The sequence below is a fragment of the Ochotona princeps genome, chromosome 2, assembly GCF_030435755.1.
Source record: "Ochotona princeps isolate mOchPri1 chromosome 2, mOchPri1.hap1, whole genome shotgun sequence".
Classification (NCBI taxonomy): Eukaryota; Metazoa; Chordata; class Mammalia; order Lagomorpha; family Ochotonidae; genus Ochotona; species Ochotona princeps.
The window spans coordinates 164802328-164822996 of record NC_080833.1 but is presented as its reverse complement, the minus strand read 5'-3'; the positions used below and the strand labels follow the sequence as shown (position 1 = coordinate 164822996).

Sequence of the window (20669 nt, the reverse complement as noted above, 5' to 3'; positions counted from 1 at the left end):
GAGATTTGTTATAGGGACCAGACACTTGTGTTCCCTTCCACTGCTGTTCCCAGGCCTTTAGCAGGGAGATGGGTCGGAAATGGAACACCTGAGACATCGCAGACGGCAGCTTTATGTGCTGTGCCACAGTGCTGGCCGTTCAAGGCGAGATCTTGAGAAATACACAGAATAGAATTACTTTCCTCATTGGGAATCATTTCTGATCTAAGCATGATATTAGAGGGGTTTACCGCTGCTGCGGTTACCTAGCTAGTCTTACACAAACACATACATTCAAGGTTTAAATATGATGGTTTTCAAAGCTCCTTTTGTTAAGGGGGCTTGAGGTGGGTGGAACCCGCACAACAAGTGGGAATGTCTGTTGTTTCAGTAGCGTGGCTGGGCGGACAGCTGTGCTGTTAGAACGTGTCTGCCAGAGCCGCGCGTTCCTCGCCCTGGCAGCCTGCGCTGAGTTCCGAGGCCTGCTGGTTGGCTGTTGAGTGTCACCTGTCTGGATGTGGTCTTCACTCCGCCGCGCAGTAATCGTCATCACGCTCTTGCTGTGTGTTTTTAGTTATTGAGCGTTGTGATGGGAGGTAGACTTTGACGTGTTCTTCAAAAGTGAAAGAAAAATGAGATCATTATGATTAGACATAATATGAATATTTACCATTTTAAATGTCTACCAGAAAAGTGGTATACATAAATTTCAGGTAACATTTTTCTCAAAAAAATTATTTTAGGGTCTGGTGCAGTGGCATAGCGGGCTAAGCCTCTATCCTGTGGCATGACCTCCCCTGTGGGCACTGGTTCTAGTCCTGGCTGTTCCGTTTCCAGATCCAGCTCCCTGCTTACGGCCTGGCAAATTGTGGGAGGATGGCTTCAGACCTCAGCATTGGGCTTTCGGGGAGTGAATCCTCAGATGGGAGTTCTGTCGTGGTACCTCTCAAATACACATTTAAAAAAGTAAATTATGGTAAAATATAAGCAACAAACTTTACCGTCCTATGCAACAATGTTTCAGTATGCTGCAGATGAATTGTGTTGGAGTGGTGCCTTGTTTATGGATGCTTATCTAGGGATGAACTCTGGCTCAAGCCATTCCTCCTGCCCGGCTGTCTCCTGCCTGATGCTGAAGCCTTTCAGGCCCTGGAAAGGAGACTGATGGCACACCGGGGCAGAGAGCTGGCGACCTTAGCGGTCATCTGCCCCTAGGTCATGGCAGCTGCTTCCCTCCTGCTCCCTGGGGCCTCCGTGACAGTTGCCTGGATGCTGTGGCCTGTGTAAGATAGCTGGAGGCGGGGTGTGCACCGTGCAGCTCGGATCCTGTTACTGCCTTCGTTACATCCTTCATTGATTTCTACTGTCTAGGATGAAACCCAGACTCCAGAACAGAGCATTCAAGATGTCTGTAGCTTGGTGCGTACGTCTAGCTCTGCTGGAATACATGTAGTTCTCTAAACGTGCTGTCACTGGCCCAGAGTAGGGTGTCCAGAAACACTTCTTGAATGAATGAAGTTGTATATTTTGCATGTTCAGTAGCAAACTCTTGACTTTGACTAAGGCCAAGAAGCTTTTTAATTAGTTTTTTTTTTTTTTTTTGTGATAGGGTTCCATAGGGTCAAGGATTTCCACCCTCCCCACCTCCCCCGTGACTTCCCCGTAGTATCACGTGGGATACTCCTTCAGCAAGGCTTGAAGAAGCTTTTTCAAGAGGTTGTGAACTTTTGTCTGTGCTTTGATTTCAGGCAGTCATGCACATCCCTAGATGGTAAAATCATGCAAAACTCTTGGGCCAGGACCGTATGTTCTGCCTCAGTGTACACCCCAGCTCTGAGCCCGTTTCTCATGGGCACTGTTAATTATAACTAAAACCTGTGGGTTTCCTGAAATGTATACTATGTGATGTTATATGCTGGATTTCTTACTACATTCACTTCCTTGCCCTTTGAAGATGAAAATTCCTTAGATGCTTATGAAATAATCAATATTCCAGCGAAAATCTATCGTAACAGTTATAATTAATGTAATGTGATTGCCCTTGTAGGATTGGGATCTTGTATAGGAATTTTAGGATTGCAGGGTTCTTCTTCCTGTGGAGGAGTTATCTGGGGACATCAAATAACTCGGCAGGATCATGCAAGTCTTAATCAGCACATCTGGGCTTTGCATTAAACTGACGACTCATTGCTGAATTGTGTTCCTACTGAAGATGTTATTGTTTGGGCAGGTTTATTTCTGAGTTACAATTCTCTTTCATCAGAACCACTTGACTTTTACACTTTGACGTCAGAAATGGTGTAATCTAAGTATTCCTGATTTAGTGGCTTAGTCAGTATTTGTTCCTGTGGGAAAGCTTGGTTTTTAAGTGTGCCTTTTTTTAAAGTCCAGAACTAGAATCATTTACCACCAGTTTTAATTTTTTTTTCCTCTCCGCTCCTAATTTTAGTTGTGAGATCATTTAGGGGAAACAATGATCGAGGAAGGTGTTCAGCATGCTAAAAGTGGCTCTAAGCGCTCAGAGTTTTAAGTTCTGTAAAGATATATAAATAATTATGTGAAGATCCAAGTTCATGTAGATTTATTTAGATGAAAGTTTCAGTGAACAAATTCAGGCGTGCGATTAGGACAGCTTTGGTCGCTGCTGTTCCAGTGCAGTCCTTTCCAGGCCAAGGCTCTTTATAGCTGGCAGATGAGCTGTTGTGAAGCTCACCCCGAGCATTTGTAATTGTTATTATATACATAAAAGAGTCTGTGTTTTACTGTGTTAAAGCATGCAGCTCAGTGACATTGGTTAGTTAAAATATTGTGCCAGTCACTTTGCTGTGTATTTCCAAGACTTTTCGTCAGTTTCAGCAGCAGCTTTGTCACTGTTAATTGTAACTTCCCATTGCTTCCTCCTTCGTGGTCCCTAGGAACCTCGGATCTACTGTCTGTGAATGTGTCTGCTTTAGATATTTCACGTAAGTGGAATCATACAATATTTATACTTTTATTCCTGTGAATTGTTTCAGTTAGCGTGTTTCCAAGTTTTATCCACATTGCAGCACGTATCAGAACTCCATTCCTTTTTATGGCTTGATCATGTTCTGTTATAATCATGTACTGCATAATAACATTTAATTTAGTGATGAGTGGTGTGTACCTAAAGTGGTCCCGTAAACTTGGAGTGGAGGTGAAAATTTCCTGTTACCTCGTGTTGAAGTCTGTAGCATTGTGTCAGGGTTGCTGTCACTGTAACTTCAGGGATAGCTCTGTCTCCAGGAGCAACGGGCTATTCCATTTGACCCAAGGTCCAGTAGGCCGTGCCATCTGATGGCCACACAAGGAAGAAGTTGCTCAACAACCTGTGTCTCAGAACATACACCTGCATAACTTGTATATGTACATATACCATGTTTTATCCATTCATCCACTGATAGACACATGGATTGTATAGCTTTTGGTTTTTTATTTAATCCCTCAGTGAACATCAGTGTGTAAGTATCTGTTTCAATCGCTGTTTTCAGTATATAATTAGGAGTGAAGCTCCTTTTAAGCTCTTTGGGAATTAAACTTTCTTCCATAGTGCCTGCATTGTTTTATCTCCCCACTAGTGATGTTTAGGTAGTCGCTCCTAGGACCTAATCCTTCTTTTAAGGTCTTTAGTTATATGACCTTGAGTGAGCCTTTTAACATCTCATTTGTTCCCTTTTCTTTAAAAATGGAGGGCCTGTGGCTGGTGCAGTAGCCTAGTGGCTGAAGTCCTTACCTTGAATGCACCGGGATCCCATTTGGGCACTGCTTCTAATCCCAGCAGCCCCACTTCCCATCCTGCTCCCTGCTTGTGGCCTGGGAAAGCAGTTGAGGACGGCCCAGAGCCTTGGGATCCTGCACCCACATGAGAGATTCGGAAGAGGCTCCTGGCTCCTGGCTTTGGATCAGCTAGCTCAGCTCTGGCCGTTGCAGCCCCTTGGATTGGAAGTGAACCGCTGGGCCTCAGGCCGGGGCTCATGTGAGCTGCCCACGCTGCAGGCTGGCAGCCCTACACGGCTGTGTTTACCTGATACTTTGCCCATTAGTACATTGTCTATCCCAGCTTTGTCAGGAAAAGGGATAGCCATGTCAGTGTTTTTGAAGATGCTTTTGGTAGTTTTCCAGATAGCCCCTGAGTGATCAGAATTATGGAAGAGAATTTTTGCCTACGCCTTACCCCCTAGTTAAATATTAAATGAATTAATAATTACATTCCATAATCTCCTCTTTGTTGGTCTTTCAGTGGATAAGGAAAGAAAAAGTAGTAGCAGCTGACTGCCCTTCTGAGTTCTGTCCTAGGGCAGGATACCCCCAGAGACCGCAGTCTCCTGGAGGGCCTGCTGACTGGGGGTGGTGTGGCATGACTATTCTTGGAACTTGACTTAGCGGCCTCTGTGCTCTGGCAGAAGCCCGGAGGGATGGGTGGATCTCGGGGCATCTTGGAAATCATCAGGCTGCTTGTTGTGGCAGCCTGGCTTCCGGCCAGAGAGCTCAGTGCCCTCACACTGCCGCCTTTCGTTTGTTGGTTTAAGAAAACGTGTTAGCTGTGTGTTTTGTTCTTATCGGGTCCCTGCTGCTCACTGTCTCTCTGTTCCCCTCTGTGCGAAGTTAAAGCTGCTTTTCCTGTTGACTGACTCTTGAGGTTTTCACATCAAAGACGTTTAATATAGATTTATGTCCGACAGTGCTGAAGCTAAAGCTGACTGCTGCTAATTAAAGCCTTAGTATTTTTATTTTCTTGCGTAGCACTGCCATTTCCCACAGTGACATTCTCTTAGAACTGTAGGACATCCTGTATGCATATGTTTTGAAAGGAGTGATGATTGGTTTCTTAGAGGCTCGCCTTACTGTAGCCACTGTAGTGAGACTCTGCCTGGTGTGTCATGGCCTTCTGTCGTCTGCCTCTTGGCTGCCTTGCCGCAGCCTGCACTTGCCCTGCCTGAACTTGAGCTCCTATTCGCAGTTATTAGACTTGCCAGACCGTGGTCAAACCTAGGACATCTGCTGCCTCCACGTGGTTTTTCTTTAAGGACATCCATTTAAGGAGAGCAGTTTCCCCTCCCTAATCCTCTGCTTAAATGCCTGATTTCCTTCTTTCTTTCAGGTAGCTACCATCTTGTCCTAATATTCTAATCAGACTTCCAGATATTTACTAAATTTTATTATTATGAAAAATGCTTGGCAGTTGAGTGTGGTTTTGAAGCAGTTTCTAGTGACTGGTAGTGGCTTCCTGCTCTCAGGAACTCCAGGAACGCCTGTTCTAGGAGTTGAGCGAGTTCCCTGTCCGTCTCTGGTCTGCACAGCATCTTGAAGTGTCTGCTTTGTTTTTTCCTGACATTGACATCCTAGTGCTGCTGTGGTTGTGTGTTTTCTACCTAATCTGCTCAAAATAGAAATAAAAAACTGCCTTGTATTTTTTCTGGTTTTGAAATAAGAAGTACTCTAAGAAGTTTCACTGTGGGGCAGGCGACATGGCTCAACAGGCTGGTCCTCTGGCCTGTGATTACAACATCTCATATGGGGGCACTGGTTTGTGTTTCGGCTGCTCCACTTCCCATCCAGCTCCCTGCTTGTGGCCTGGGAAAGCAGTCGAGGACGGCCCAAAGCCTCAGGACCCTGCATCTACGTGGGAGACCTGGAGGAGGCGCGTGGCTCCTGGCATTGAATCAGCGCAGCTCCGGCCGTTGCAGCCACTTGGGGAGTGAACCAGTGGATGAAAGATCTTTCTGTGCTGCTAGCTGTAAATCCGTCTTTCAAATAAAAATTAATAAACATTAGAAAAAAAATTCATGGAACAAAGGGAAAAGGCAGTAGGAGGAACTTTCACAGTTCTCATTTATGTTTCTCTACTTTGTTTTTCTTAGAATAGAAAATTGATACAGTATTCAGTAATTGGAGCATACAGTTACCCTAGGGATTAATATGCTCACATCTACATCAAAGTTTCTGAGTTTGATTAATGGCCCTGGCTCTGAGCTCAGCTTTCTTCCCATGCAAACCCTGGGAGGCAACGGAGTAGCTTTTAAGTAATTGGGTTTCTGCCACCCTTGGGGGGAAGGGTGGGGGGCTGGATTGCTTTCCCAGCTCCTGGCTCTGGCTCCAGAAGTTAAAAGCATTTGGAAGATAAACCAGCAGAAGGAGATGTAGCTGTCTGTCTCTGTTCGTTCCTCTGATTTCCAAGCAGTGAAACAACTGGAAAAAAATTTATATGCACACAAATGTAGATATATGCTATATGTAGTTAATAGATATTAAGTCTTGATCTGTAGACTTTGTTTTAAATCTGGTATTTGGAGCAGTTAAATACTGTTTGTGAAAAGTCATTAAAAAGTATAAATTTGTTTCTGTGTTACTCTAATTGTATGAACTGTTGTAATATGCGTTTGAAATATTTCTTGATGGCTATGGAAGAATGCATATGAACGTTTTGGTTTTTTCCAGTGAAGACGTTTGTTTATGCCTTATGATTTTTAATAGTTTGCATTTGCCCAAATGAAGCTTGTTATTTTAAAAGGCAAACTAGCCTATAATATTCTGGGTGGACACTTGTCTGACTCCGTCATTTAGTATTTTCAGAAGAGGTTGTCTAGCTTTTAGGTCATCTGTATTTATAAAGAGGGATGAGAAAGAGATTGTTGCATGATTTGAGGAACTTGCTAACCTCTAAAATTATTTGAGGACAGTTTCATTTATTTTACTGTGTAATCTCTATTAAGATATAAATATTTCTGTGGTGGAGCTATTGGGTGTTAACTATTTACATATTAATATCATACTGCAAGTTTCTTATCAGATTATCTCTGCATTCTAAGGCTTGGCCGAAGTGATAACATTTTGGAGTTCTTGCCTTGGTATCACTTAGGGCCCTCATCTTTGTCTTCTGTGTAGTTAAAATAATTAAATCTGGCCTCTTCTGCTATTACTCCTGTTCAGTCCGGGACCAAGTCGCAGACAATGGGACTGACTCAGTATGAGGGGTTAGGAAAAGAGGAAATTTGCAATTAATACTTAACTTTCTGTTTTCTTGAGCTAAGTCTAACAAGTTTCCCTTTTTTTTTTTGAAGCCTAGTGTATACCAACATTTAATTATGATCTTTGCAATTGGGAAATGCTTATTAAACTATTTGCTATTTTTAAGATATTTAGTTTGCTTTATATTTTGCTGTGAGTTTTCCTGAGTTCTAGTTTAGTGAGGATAAAGGTGTATTTTGGCCTGTATTGTTTTGTATGTTTTCCTCCTTGGGAAACCTTTTTTTTTTTTAAAGATTTATTCATTTTATTACAGCCAGATATACACAGAGGAGGAGAGACAGAGAGGAAGATCTTCCATCCAATGATTCACTCCCCAAGTGAGCCGTAACGGGCTGGTGCGCGCCGATCCGAAGCTGGGAACCTGGAACCTCTTCCAGGTCTCCCACGCGGGTGCAGGGTCCCAAAGCTTTGGGCCGTCCTCAGCTGCTTTCCCAGGCCACAAGCAGGGAGCTGGATGGGGAAGTGGAGCTGCCGGGATTAGAACCGGCGTCCATATGGGATCCCGGGGCTTTCAAGGCGAGGACTTTAGCTGCTAGGCCACGCCTCCGGGCCCCTAGGGAAACCTTTTAGAATACAGAAATTTGTGATCAGAGGAGGCTGGGTTGCAGCGTTTTTCTCCCATTAGTGATTATATTGTGCCTTTCCAGAAATCAAAATAATTACATGAAAACCTATTTTTTCATGTTTCCTAGAGCTGCTTGCAGAGCTGTATTTCTGGTTCTCTGTGCTTACATGTAGCCTGTTTTTTTTTTTTTAAGATTTATTTTATTTTTATTACAAAGTCAGATATACTGAGAGGAGGAGAGATAGAGAGGAAGTGGAGCTGCCGGGATTAGAACCAGCGGCCATATGGGTTCAAGGCGAGGACCTTAGCCACTAGGCCACGCTGCCAAGCCCTTTTTTTTTTTTTTTAACATCAAGTTTGTAGCATGGGCATCAAGCTGGGGGGAGGGGAGCGCCTGTAGATCTCTATCATTGTAGCCCCCAGAACCCTGCCGTAAGGGAGATACAAAACGGGGGTCTGGTTATTAAAAGGTCGATACAAATGTTAGTGATTCTGCTTAGATGGCCAGTTGCTACAAAGGCAGTCGTTAGATAAAAATGCAAGTCTCTTGGTTGGCATAATTGCTCAAAAGTTTCGATTAAGTGAGGATTTTACATTTGATTACATAAAGCTAATACAAATTTTTAAATATGCTACTTTCCGTTTAATTCTTTTTAAAAAGATTTATTTTATTTATTTGAAAGAATGATGGGAGTGGAGTCAAGGGGAGAGAGATGGAGCGAAAGAAAGAGAGAATGACTTGTATCTCCTGGCTTGGTTCACTCCCCAAATGGCTGCAAGGGCCAGGGCCTGGCAGGGCTGAACCCAGGAGTCAGGAGCTTCACCTGGTCTCCAACCGAGCAGGTGCTGGCACGGGTGTGTCCATCGCGGTGCCAGCGTCCCAGGCGCCATAGCAGGAAGCAGCCAGGGTTTGAACTGGTGCTCCGATGTGAGATGCTGGGTGCAGGCAGCTTACCCTACTGTAGCACATGCTGGCCCTTGCTTTAATTCTTTGTTATTCTCAAATATAACTCTGCTGGAATTTATGTTGATTTTTTCCCCTTAGAGACAGGTATTTTAAAATGTTAACTCCAGGACGGAATTAGCAGGTTTTTCTGTAGTCTTGGGTAGGGTTGAACGAGTACTGAGAAGTACTCAGTTCTTCTCCGGGAACTCACCGCAGGCACGTTTACTGTGCCTGACGGTCCCGTTTGCATCACAGCTGTCCCTTGTGCTGACTTGGGCTTCTTCTTCCGGAGGCGCAGCTGCGGGCTGGAGAAAGCCGGGCTAACACCCCTTCCCGCGGAGGAGCTGCTGGTTTGCATCAGGGTTTTATGATTTCACCTCAGTTTTATGGTTTTTGTTTTTAAGGCACAATTTTCTGGGGAAAAAAAGCAAACAGAAAATGGAGGAAAATCCTCACTCCTGAGGTCTTTTAGAAATACAAGGGGCTGGCATTGTGGGCAAAGCTGCCACCTGTAATGCCGGCATCTCGCATGAGTGCTGGGTCAAGTCCGGCCGGGGTGCTCCATTTGTTTTTTGCTTTGTTTTAAGATTTTTTTCTTTTTTTAAAATTTAATTTTTAATCTTATGATACAAATAGCATTTTTTTATGATACAATTCCGTAGAGTCTAGGATTCCCTCAGCGTTAATGTCTTTTCACTTGAAAGATTTACAGGGCCTGGTGCAGTAGCTTGGTAGCTAAGGTCTTTTCCTTGCATGTATGGGAGCCGGTTCCTATCCTGGGTGCTTTGTTTCCCATCTGGCTCCCTGCTGGTGGCCTGGGAAAGCAGTCAAGGATGACCCACGGCCTTGAGACTTGCATAGACTGGCTTTGGATTGGCTCAGCTCTGGCCACTGCGGTCACTTGGTGAGTGAACCAGTGGATGGAAGATCTTTTTGTCTATATCATCTTCTCTCTGTAAGTCTGACTTTCCAATAAAAATGAATAAATAAATCTATGTAAAAAAAGAAAGAAACGTTTATAAAGGGGGAGGGTCAGACACAAAGAGAGAGAGAGATATCTTCCATCCACTGAATCACTCCCTAAATGTTTGGGACCATAGGAGCTGGACTGATCTGAAGCCAGGAGCCAGGAACTTCTCTCAGTCTCCCATGTGGTTGCAGGGTTCCAAAACTTTGGACAGTTCTCTGTTGCTTTCCCAGGTTTTAAGCAGGGAGAGAGCTGGATTGGAAGTAGAGCAGCTGGGACTCGAACCGACACCCATATGGAATGCCAGTGCTACAGGTGGAACATTGGTTAGCTGTGCCGCTGCGCTGCCATAATTTTGATCCAGTTCCTTTCCAATGTGCCTGGGAAGCAGTAGAGGGTGGTCCAGATGCCTAGGCCCCGTTGCCTCTGTGGGACAGGCCTGGAAGGAGCTCCTGGCTTCCAGCTTTGGCCTGGTCCAGCACTGGCCATTGGAGCCGTTTGAGGAGTAGACCGATGGGTAGAATACCTCACACTCTGTCCTTGTCTCTGTGTAACACTGACTTCTGAACAAATATATATATATATATATATATATATATATATATATATATTTAAAGAGATTTATCTGTTTTTCTTGGAAAGGCAGGTTTACAGAGGAGAGACAGCTGATTCAGTCCCCAAGTGGCCGCACGTCCAGAGCTGAGCCGATCCTAAGCCAGGAGCCTGGAGCTTCTTCCTGCTCTCCCATGTGGGTAGAGGGTCCCAAGGCTTTGGGCCACCCTCCACTGCTTTCCCAGGCCACAAGCAGGGAGCTGGAGGGGAAGCAGAGCAGCTAGGATAGGAACTGGCGCTCACATGGGATCTTAGCACATGCAAGGCAAGGACTTTAGCCATTAGGCTACTGTGCTGGGCTCAAGAAGTTTTTTTTTTTAAAAGCTCATTATAGGCAAGCATTTCTATTTAAAGATATGATGAATTGTCAGACAAAATTAGGCTGTCCTCCTCTGCCTGTTGTGGAGAAAGTGAATTCTGCAAGGATTGTGAGTCAGGAAGTATATTAACTAGGTTTGTTCATTGGCTTGAATGTATTATTTGATCCATAGAGTAAGTTTCTGCTGTTGCTTATCAGATGTGACATTAATAACACAATTGATGGACCTGGAATTTGGTTGAAAATTGAAAACCTCAGTAAGTTATCCTAGTCAGTGACAGTCCTATGGAAGTGTTCTCCATGCTCATGGAACTTACAGCGTGGGAAGGAGACGTGACTGTGGAGGATGGGAAAAGAGCTGTCCTTCTGTGTCCCTACGGAGAAGTGACGGTATTCCTGAATTTACACAAGTACGAAATATCATAGAGCTGTACAGCAGAAGAAAGTCTCTTCTACATACATTTTACATGACATCTGAAACACTTCTACAGGTTTAATAACTAAATTATATCATTTTGATGTATTAGATTTAAAACAAGTCAGATATACAGAAAAGAGGAGAGACAGAAAGAAGATCTTCCATCGGATGATTTAGTTCCTAAGTGGCTGCAATGGCCAGAGCTGAGCTGATCAGAAGCCAGGAGCCAGGATCTCTTCTGAGCCTCCCCTCGACTGTCTTCCCAGGCCACAAGCAGGGAGCTGGATGGGGAGTGGGGCTGCTGGGATTACAACCGGCGCCCATATGGGATCCTGGTGCAGTCAAGGTGAGGACTTTAGCCGCTAGGCTACCATGCTGGGCCCAAAACAGTAAAATTTTACTAGAAAGGAAAATTCTTGAAATTGTTAATGCTTTTTCATGGCTTATAGTCACCAACCAAATAAATCTGAACTACTTGGTGTGGGTATTCAAAGCTTGCCTACCTCTCCTGCTTTGGTTTTTATCACGTTCCTTTCATGCACACACTGCACAAAAAGCAAACAGAAACAGACACACCCGTTATCGCCCCCCTGGTCAGAACGCACCGAGTGATTGCGGTGTTCCCCTTACCTGGAGTGGCTGCTTCCTCCTTCCCTGGAGTGGCTTTGAATAGTGGCTGTCGTGAGGACTTCGGGGTGTCTTTTTTTTTTCTTAAATTGGAAAGTCAGCTATGCAGAGAGGACCAACTTCGATCTGACGAGTCACTCCCCAAGCGTCCCCAACAGCCGGAACTGTGCCGATCTGAAGCCAGGAGCCCAGGGCCTCTTCAGGTCTCCCACACAGGCGCAAGGTCCCAAGGCTTTGGGCTGTCTTTGACTGCTTCCCCAGGCCCCAAGCAGGGAGCTGGATGGGAAGTGGAGCTGCCGGGATCAGAACCGATACCCATATGGGCTCTCAGCATGTGCAAGGTGAGGATTTAGCTGCTAGGCTACCATGCTGGGCCCTTTGGAGTGGCTTTGACTGGAAGAAACAGCCTGCTGTGACTCAGGCCTCATGTTGGCTGTTTACTGATTGTGTCCCTGGTTCTTGTTAGAGTATTCAACGCAAACTGGGCACTCAACAAGCATTGCAGTAATTCACACATTGATAAATTATTGATACAAATTACAGAATGTTGTATGGATTTAGCAGTTTTGTTTCTTTATGTGTGCATATACTTAAGCTATATAGTTCCATGTGCAGAAGTGTGTGTGTGTGTGTGTGTGCGTGTGTGTGTGTGCGTGTGTGTAAGCAGTTGTTGCATGCCCTGGAGAAACAGCTGACCGCTTGGATTACAAAGGATTGTATTGTGAGTCTTTAGGAATGATCTAGGTTTATTTGCAAGTCCCTTCGTAGGAATGTCAGCTTTGAGCTTGCATTGAAGTCATGGTACCAGGTGCTAGCTGCTCTGACTTGGGGATTCCATGAGGGAGAGGATTGGCACATTCCTGTCATCCCTTAGATATTTCATTCTCTTTTGCCTGGACTTGGCAGGCGATGATGTGTTTCCACCAAGGAGCAAAGCTGTTGGAATGCTGAATTCCACAAATTTTATGTGCTTAGGAATGACCTTTCTTTCACTAAACTGTCAACAGTTCTGAATAGAAGATATTTTTATCTTAAAGTAAATATGGAAATTGAAAATTCAGTTTAGGCTATAAATTCTCATCTTTACGTATTGCTATAATTTAGTGTTTAAAAAGTGTGTTTATGAAATGATTTTATATAACTAGCATGGAAATAGTCTTCACCTTTTTTCTCTTTATTTTAAAACTCCTCACATAGAAAAATTGAGCTTTGTTAGTTTATTGTACAGTTCTGAGAATTTCGCTTCTGTAGATCTGTGTAAACCTACGGTCACCAGTAAACCTACCCACGCCAATGAGTCCCTCACCCCAAAACCTCCTCCTGCAATCCCTATTTAGTCACATCTTCCTCTGCTTTTTATGCCTGGCGACCAGTGAAGGATTTATCTATTTTTATTGGTGAGGCAGATCAGATTTACATAGAGCAGATAAAGACAGAAAATTCTTCCATCGACTGGGTCACTCCTCAGATGACTATAACGACCAGAGCTGAGCGTATCCAGAGCCAGGCGCTCACCCAGGCTCCCCCACATGGGTGCAGGGTCCTGAGGCTTTGGGCTGTCCTTAACTGCTTTTGCAGGCCACAGGCAGGGAACTGGGTGGGAAGCAGGGACTCAATGTACTCGTGCCTGTGTAGGATCCTGTGCTTGCAGGTGGAGAATCAGCCAGTTGAACCATCACACCAGTCCATCTAGTGCTGTCATTTTTTTTTTGTCTTGTTAAAAATATCATGCAAATAAAGCATATTGTATACAACCTTTTGAAACTGACTTCTTTGGAAAACTCAGCATTGTGAAAGGAGAGGGAACGAGGAAAATGAGAGCAGGAGGGAGGGAGACGGTGAGGCCAGTGTGCGCAGTCTCCGCCGTTGGGCTCAGCTGGGCCAGGACCAGAGCCCAGGACTGAGTGTGGGTCCTCCAGGTGGGTGTCCGGTGCGGCCGCCTCCCCACAAGGCCTGCAATAGCAGGAAGCTGGCCTGGACAGCGTGCCTTCAGGGCTCCATCCCAGGCACTGTGAGACGGGATGTGGGCGTTTATCAGATGTAGTCAGATTTATCGGATGTAGTAAAAAGGTTTTAAGAACCTCGCTTCATTCATATGTTTATATGCTGTCTTGCAGCATGACCTTTTTCTCACTATAGATTATTGATTGGAAATATTAGAGAGGAAGCAGATGTGTCAGAAAAGGGCACTGGGGTCAAAGTTGGAAAACTTGATTTATCAAAATGAAGTCATTGATTCTCAAGGGGTAATTTGCCCTCCAGGGCACTTAAAAATAAGATTGCATTGCTCTGGTTTATTTATTGTTTTTTTTTTTTTTTAAGATTTATTTATTTTTATTACGAAGTCAGATATACAGAAAGGAGGAGAGATAGAAATATCTTCTGTCCGATGATTCACTCCCCAAGTGACCGTTGCAACGGTCGGTGCTGTGCCGATCCAGAGCCAGGAGCCAGGAACCTCTTCCAGGTCTCCCACACAGGTGCAGTATCCCAAAGCATTGGGCCGTCCTCGACTGCTTTCCCAGGCCACAAGCAGGGAGCTGGATGGGAAGTGGAGCTGCCGGGATTAGAACCAGTGCCCATATAGGATCCCGGCGCATTTAAGGCTAGGACTTTAGCCGCTAGACCATGCCGCCGGGCCCTGTTTGTTTGGTTTTTTTTTTTTAGATTTATTTTATTCTTATTGGAAAGTCAGATATACAAAGAGGAGAGACAGAGAGGAAGATCTTCCATCTGATGATTCACTCCCCAAATGACCACATTCGCTGGAGCTGAGCCAGTACAAAACCAGGAGCCTGGAGCTTCTTCCGGTTCTCCCACATGGGTGCAGGGTCCCAAGGCTTTGGGCCATCCTCCACTGCTTTCCCAGGCCACAGGTAGGGAGCTGGATGGGAAGTGGGTCCACCAGGATTAGAACCGGCCGCCCTTAGGGGATTCCAGCGCAGTCAAGGTGAGTACTTTAGCTTCTAGCTAGGCTATTGCATCAGTTCCTTATTTTTTTTTTTTTAAAGATTTATTCATTTTATTACAGCCAGATATACAGAGAGGAGAGACAGAGAGGAAGATCTTCCGTCCAATGACCCACTCCCCAAGTGAGCCGCAACAGGCCGGTGTGCGCCGATCCAAAGCCGGGAACCTGGAACCTCCTCCGGGTCTCCCACACGGGTGCAGGGTCCCAATGCATTGGGCCGTCCTCAACTGCTTTCCCAGGCCACAAGCAGGGAGCTGGATGGGAAGTGGATCTGCCGGGATTGGAACCGGTGCCCATATGGGATCCCGGGGCGTTCAAGGCGAGGACTTTAGCCGCTAGGCCACGCCGCTGGGCCCGATTGTTTTTTTTTTTTTAAGACATTTGTTTTCTTATTTTAAATATTTTATTTTTATTGAAAAAACAGATTTACAGAGAGAGAGAAAGAGCGATCTTTTATCTATTGCTTCCATCCCCTAAGGCACTCAGTGGCCTTAGCTGGGCTGGTCCAAAGCCAGGAACCAGAAGCTGCTTCCAAGTCTCCCATGTGAGTCCAGGGGCCCAAGGACTTGAGCCACGATTCGCTGCTTTTCTAGGCCATTAGCAGGAAGCTGGATCAGAAATAGAGCAGCTGGGACTCAAATAGCACCCATATGAGAGCACCACAGATAAGAGGTTTAGCCATCTGTGCCATGGCTCCTGCCCACTTCATTTGAAAGCATCAGTTACAGAGAGAGAAAGAGAGAGAGAGAGAACGGCTTGCATCTGCTGGTTCATGCCACAGGTGCCTCAGTGGCCCCAGGCAGCGTAAGGCCAAAGCCAAGAGCAAGGAGCTTCAGCCAGGTCTCCTATATAGGCAGCAGGGGCACAGCTACTTGGGCAGTCTTTCACCGCATTTCCCAGACCATTAACAGGGAGCTGGATGGAGTCAGGGTGGCAAGGACAGAGACCACAGGAGATGCCGCTGGTTAGCAGCGTTGCACGCTTTGCTACAATACCAGCATCTGTTCACGGTACACTTTTTGATGTGTAGAAATACTTGGTAATTGTATTTGGGGAAGAGGAACTCCTGGCTTAGTGGGTGGAAGCCAGGGATGCTGCTCGGTCCTGCAGCTGTACATCATCCTATAATATCTAGGGCGATCTCACAACAGCAACAAATTATTTAGCTACAAGTAACGATGTGTCCTGATTCAGAAATCCTGAATTAAATTATTGCATTTTTATATGAAGATGTATTTCTTCTATAATACATATTTGATGTAATAGTACAATTAAAAATAATTGGAAGCTCCAGGCTCCCCCCGGCCCAGCTCTGGCCATTTTGGGATTGAACCAGAGGATCAAATATCACTCTCTTTCTGCTTCTCTCTCTCTCCTCTTTCAGATAAAAATAAGTACTTTTTTTTTGTGTAGAAATATTATGTTGAATCAACCTTGAACTAGTGGGAATAATTGTACTTGGTCAGGTGTTTAATTAATGGACTGTTGGATTAGGTTTGTGAGTTGTTTATCAAAGATTTTTGTTTCTGCAAGGAATATTAATCTGTAGTAGTTTTGTTTATTTATTTTTGAAAAATCAGGTTTACTGAGAGGAGAGACAAAGATCTTTCATTCACCAATTCAGTCTCCAAGTGGCCTCAATGGCTGGAACTGAGCTGATCTGGGAGCCAGGAGCCAGGAGCTTCTTTCGGTTCTCCTACGCGTATGCAGGCCCCATGGCGTTGGACCATTTTTTACTGCTTTTCCAGGCCACAGTCAGGGAGCTGGGTGGGCTGCGGAGCATCTGTGCCGTATGGGGTTTTGGTGCAGGAAAGTCCAGGATTCAGCCCCTAGGCTGGCGCTCCTGGCCCTCTGCCATTGTCTGACTTTCTTTTCTTGAAGTCATCTCCTACCATCCACTCTCTTACTGTGGAAGAGATGTGGTTTTCATTATCCATTCTTAGCTATAGGTCACAGGTCAGTTTGCTACCAGAGTGCAGAAAACCAGCCAGTCTGGTGGATCTGGTGAGCCTTCAATGCCTCTGGGCTGTCTGAGGCTGGTGGTCTCTGGCACAGGAGGACATTGCCATGCACAGTCTGCAACACTGTTAAGAGTTTCCTTGTTCTCCCTGGTTAGAGGAACAGCTTCATGGATTCAGAGTTCATGGCCCAGTATTTCAAGAAATCTCATGCTAAAGCTAGATTTCTAAGTTCAACTGTAAGATTTTATCTCCGTCTTACCAAATTGTATGTTCGTATGAGAAATGGGATAAGAGTATCTGGCAGAATAAGGTGAGGATTAGAACTCCTTGCTTATCTAGCCAAGTGTTTAACGGCTCTGAGGTGTAAATTGTTTTCTGTTTGTCTTCCAGCTTGCCTCTGGATGACGTGGTGCAAAGAGCAGCTTGGCTGCTGTGCTCAGAGCTGTTTTTCTTCATCTTGCCTGTTCTTCCCTGTTGGCAATTTCTAAGTCCCATAGTATTCTCTGTCTCAACATATGATGTCTCATTAACATTCTTCCTTAAGGTCCCCTGTGAATTTTATTAGTAAATGCAATTTTCTATCAATTCCACCATCAAGTTAGAATCAGTAGCATCTAACAAAATTGGAAGTAATAAGTGGAATGAGTCATACCTTTGGATGATTTACCTCGCCATTCCTTTCCTAACCTGGGGCCCGCACCATCTAGCACTCCACCTCTAAGCACAAGGGTTTTGCTCTTTAGGATACTCTGAAGGAGGAGGAGGATGATGATGATGATGATGATTTACTTTCTTAATCTTCCACAGCAGTTATACCATCAGCAGACTGGAAAGATGACATTAGTAATGACAGTAGAATTAAAGCTGAGTATTTTCATTGCCCTATTTTTTTTTTTTTTTTTTTTTGTTACATTGCATTGTGTGACACAGTTTTATAGGTACTGGGATTCCCCCTGCCCTATAGTTTTTACCTCACACCATAAGTTAAGTCAGTTAAGGGCCCGGCACAGTGGCCTAGAGGCTAAAATCCTCATTCTGAACGAACCAGGATTCCATATGGGCACCGGTTCTAATCCCGGCAGCTCCACTTCCCATCCAGCTCCCTGCTTGTGGCCTGGGAAAGCAGTCGAGGACGGCCCAAAGCCTTGAGACCCTGCACCTGCATAGGAGACCTGGAGGAGGTTCCTGGCTCCTGGCTCTGGATCAGCTCAGCACTGGCCGTTGCAATGGTCACTTGGGGAGTGAATCATCGGATGTAAGATCTTCCTCTCTGTCTTTCTTGCTCTCTGTGTATCTGACTTTGTAATAAATATAAATAAATCTTAGAAAAATTAAGTCAGTTATGATAGTAAAGTATATTATTATAAGCCTTTCACAGTTTGATACAGATTTTCCAGCAAAGATGGATTTAATAGGGAGCTTTATAACTAAGCTATGTCATGGATATTTTTTATTGTGGTGGTGATTTCAGCAGTAGTCTTTTTTTTTTTTTTAAAGATTTATTTATTTTTACTGCAAAGTCAGATATATAGAAGAGGAGAGGCAGAGAGAAATATCTTCCGTCTAATGATTAACACCCCAAATGACCACAGTGGCCAGTGCTGCGCTGATCTGAAGCCAGGAGCCAGGAATTTCCTCTAGGTCTCCCACGCAGTTGCAGGGTCCCAAGGCTTTGGACCGTCCTCGACTGCTTTCCCAGGACACAGGCAGGGAGCTGGATGGGAAGTGGAGCTGCCGGGATTAGAACCAGCACCCATATGGGATCCCGGCACAATCAAGGCAGGGACTTTAACCATTATGCTATCACGCCGAGTCCATGTATACTTTCGAAGATTATTTGCACAACAGCAGCAAAATACTAATGTGTGTTGTAAGTCAAACAAATCGGGTGATCTGAAGTGTGTGCGTGTATGTATGTATGTAGTTCTTATCTCCAAGACATGTGCTGTGGAGAGCATTGGGATTTTCTTGCTTGGGGTGTCCAATACCTGCTGAAATGGCAAAGGAATAAAGTCCTTTGTCTTACTAAGGCTATTGGAAACAACCCGAATTTAGCTGGCAGGAAACTGCAGCCAATGCCCACGTGTACAGGGAGCATGTTCGTGACACACCTGTTATAGATATTGGGGAATTAGCTCCCCAGGTCTGAAACACAAGAATGAGCCTTTTGTTTTACCTTATTTTTAGCATCACATGAAAGGATTGTTATATTATCGAGTTATCTACAAGGCAGTGACAGGTGTCCTGATAGAGTAAGATTAGAGAAAACTGAGAGCTGAAAGGAGTGTTTCAGTGAATACCCACACATGTAGTATCTTTTTTGGCAAATGTTTGGGAGTTGAACCGTGTGATAAAGGACGGTGTTGATTTGGCTCATCCTTTCTGTGAGGAGAATCAAAAGGAAAAGCGCTGGCTGACTTCTGATTTGAGTTCAGTTTTTCCAAAAGGAGGTGGATATTGTCTATTCATATCTTGCATGGATTCTTAAAACTGGTATGAAATATATATATTTTAAAAAGCCTGAGGGCTTAGCTGCGTCACGGCTTTGGTAGAATGCCGCCTCTTGCCTGAGCTGAACAGCGTCAGCACCTTCCCCAGGAGACCGGTCTGGTCAGCCAGCCCCAGCTCCAGGGTAACCATGTGGGACCCTAGGGCGGTCATCAAAAATGCCAACATGTCCGAAGAGAAGCAGCAGGGTTCGGTGCAATGCCCAGTGCTGGAGAAATACAACCCAGGGAAGGATACTGCAGCCCACCTCAAGGAGTACAGCCCCACTTGGCACTGCCTTGTGGCGAGAACCTTTGGAAGTTATGTGACACATGAAACCAAACACTTCAGCTATTCTACCTGGGCAAGGTGGCCATTCTTCTGTTCAGATCTGGTTAAAATAAAAGCGTGGACTCAGCCACAAACCCAGTGATCCACCCCAAACCAAGAACTACAGCCTGAATTCCAAATACCAGAGTCTGCCTTGCCAAGGGAGCACTCAGTCTTCAGACCTCTGCTGTGTTTGGTGCAGGGCATTCTGTGTACTAGTTGTGGTTATCAGATGCTTAGCCAGCAACAGCTTACACTTGTATTTATTTCATATTTGTCTTCCCCATGCTTTTTTTTCTCAATTCATTACTTTAAAAGAATGAATGTTGGAGATTGAAAAAAAAGCCCTCTTCTCTGACTTACTGCGTATCATTGGATAGCACTGTGATTACTGCTGGGAGTGAATGACAGACTGCTTCATTTCCTCTGATTAAGTGGCCTGGTTGGTCAGCATACCTGCATGTCTGATTGATTAGTCTCCCAGGTGTGACGCTTAGAGGCCGTGTGTGTGATGAATCATGATTAGCTCAGAGATTCTTCTCTAGAAAGTAGGAGAACATTTTCAGTTCTTTTATACCACTGTCTGTTGCACTAGGCTGGGATGTTGCAAACAGCATGGGCCTTGGAGTTAGATCAGATCTAAGGTTTCACCAGCCAGCTCTGGGCTTTTAGTAGGTTACTTGAAATTTCACTTACTTGTCCTTCAGGATATTAGGTAATGATATCATAAATTGCAATATATTTAAACTGCTTTAGGGGCCAGCCTTATGGCACAGCATGTTAAGCCTCTGCTTGCAATGCCAGCATTTCATATTAGAGTGCCAATCTGAGTTCCAGCTCCTGGTAATACACCCGAGAAAGTACAAGATAGCTCAAATACTTGGATCTCTGCTACTCATGTGGGAGACTAAGATGGCCCAGCCCTGGCCACAAAGGCCATTGGAGAGTGAACCAGCTGATACGAAGATCGATCTCTCCTCATCACTTTGCTTTTCAAATAAATAAATCCCAGAGGTTGCCTGTGTTGCTGACACAGCTCTGCTGCCGCACAGCACTGCCTGTCCACCAACCCATGGAATTTGGAGCGTGTATCAGACTAAGGCAGGAATCCAGGTTGCTTGTAATAGATTACATCACTTTGTGTTTGCAGTTTTGGAGAATGGACCAGTATTGCTTCTGTAAGTAGGAAAATGATTTGTCAGTAGACATTTATTAAGTAAATATGTTAGGAAAATGAATGTGAATAAGATGTAATCATTGCCCTTGAGTGGGATGAGGGCATGCTGGGGCAGGAGTAATATCAATGCATGTGGTTGTGAAACAGGGTAGTTAGAAGCTTTATGTTAGATGTGGGAGAAGACACACGAAGCAGAGGGGTGAACTGATGAGTCTGCTGGGTAGCTGGAAATGGAGAGGCTTCTGGAAGGAGAGCTAGCATGT

At 44.8% G+C, this 20669-nt stretch overlaps 1 protein-coding gene and 1 pseudogene across 2 annotated transcripts in view; both read left to right on the top strand.

Moving 5' to 3' along the window:
- The window catches only part of ABL2 (ABL proto-oncogene 2, non-receptor tyrosine kinase), a 106913-nt gene that overhangs the window by 42162 nt on the left and 44082 nt on the right, over positions 1-20669 (top strand). The window lies entirely within an intron of this gene.
- LOC131479541 (dynein light chain 1, cytoplasmic-like) lies at positions 19051-19298 on the top strand (annotated as a pseudogene).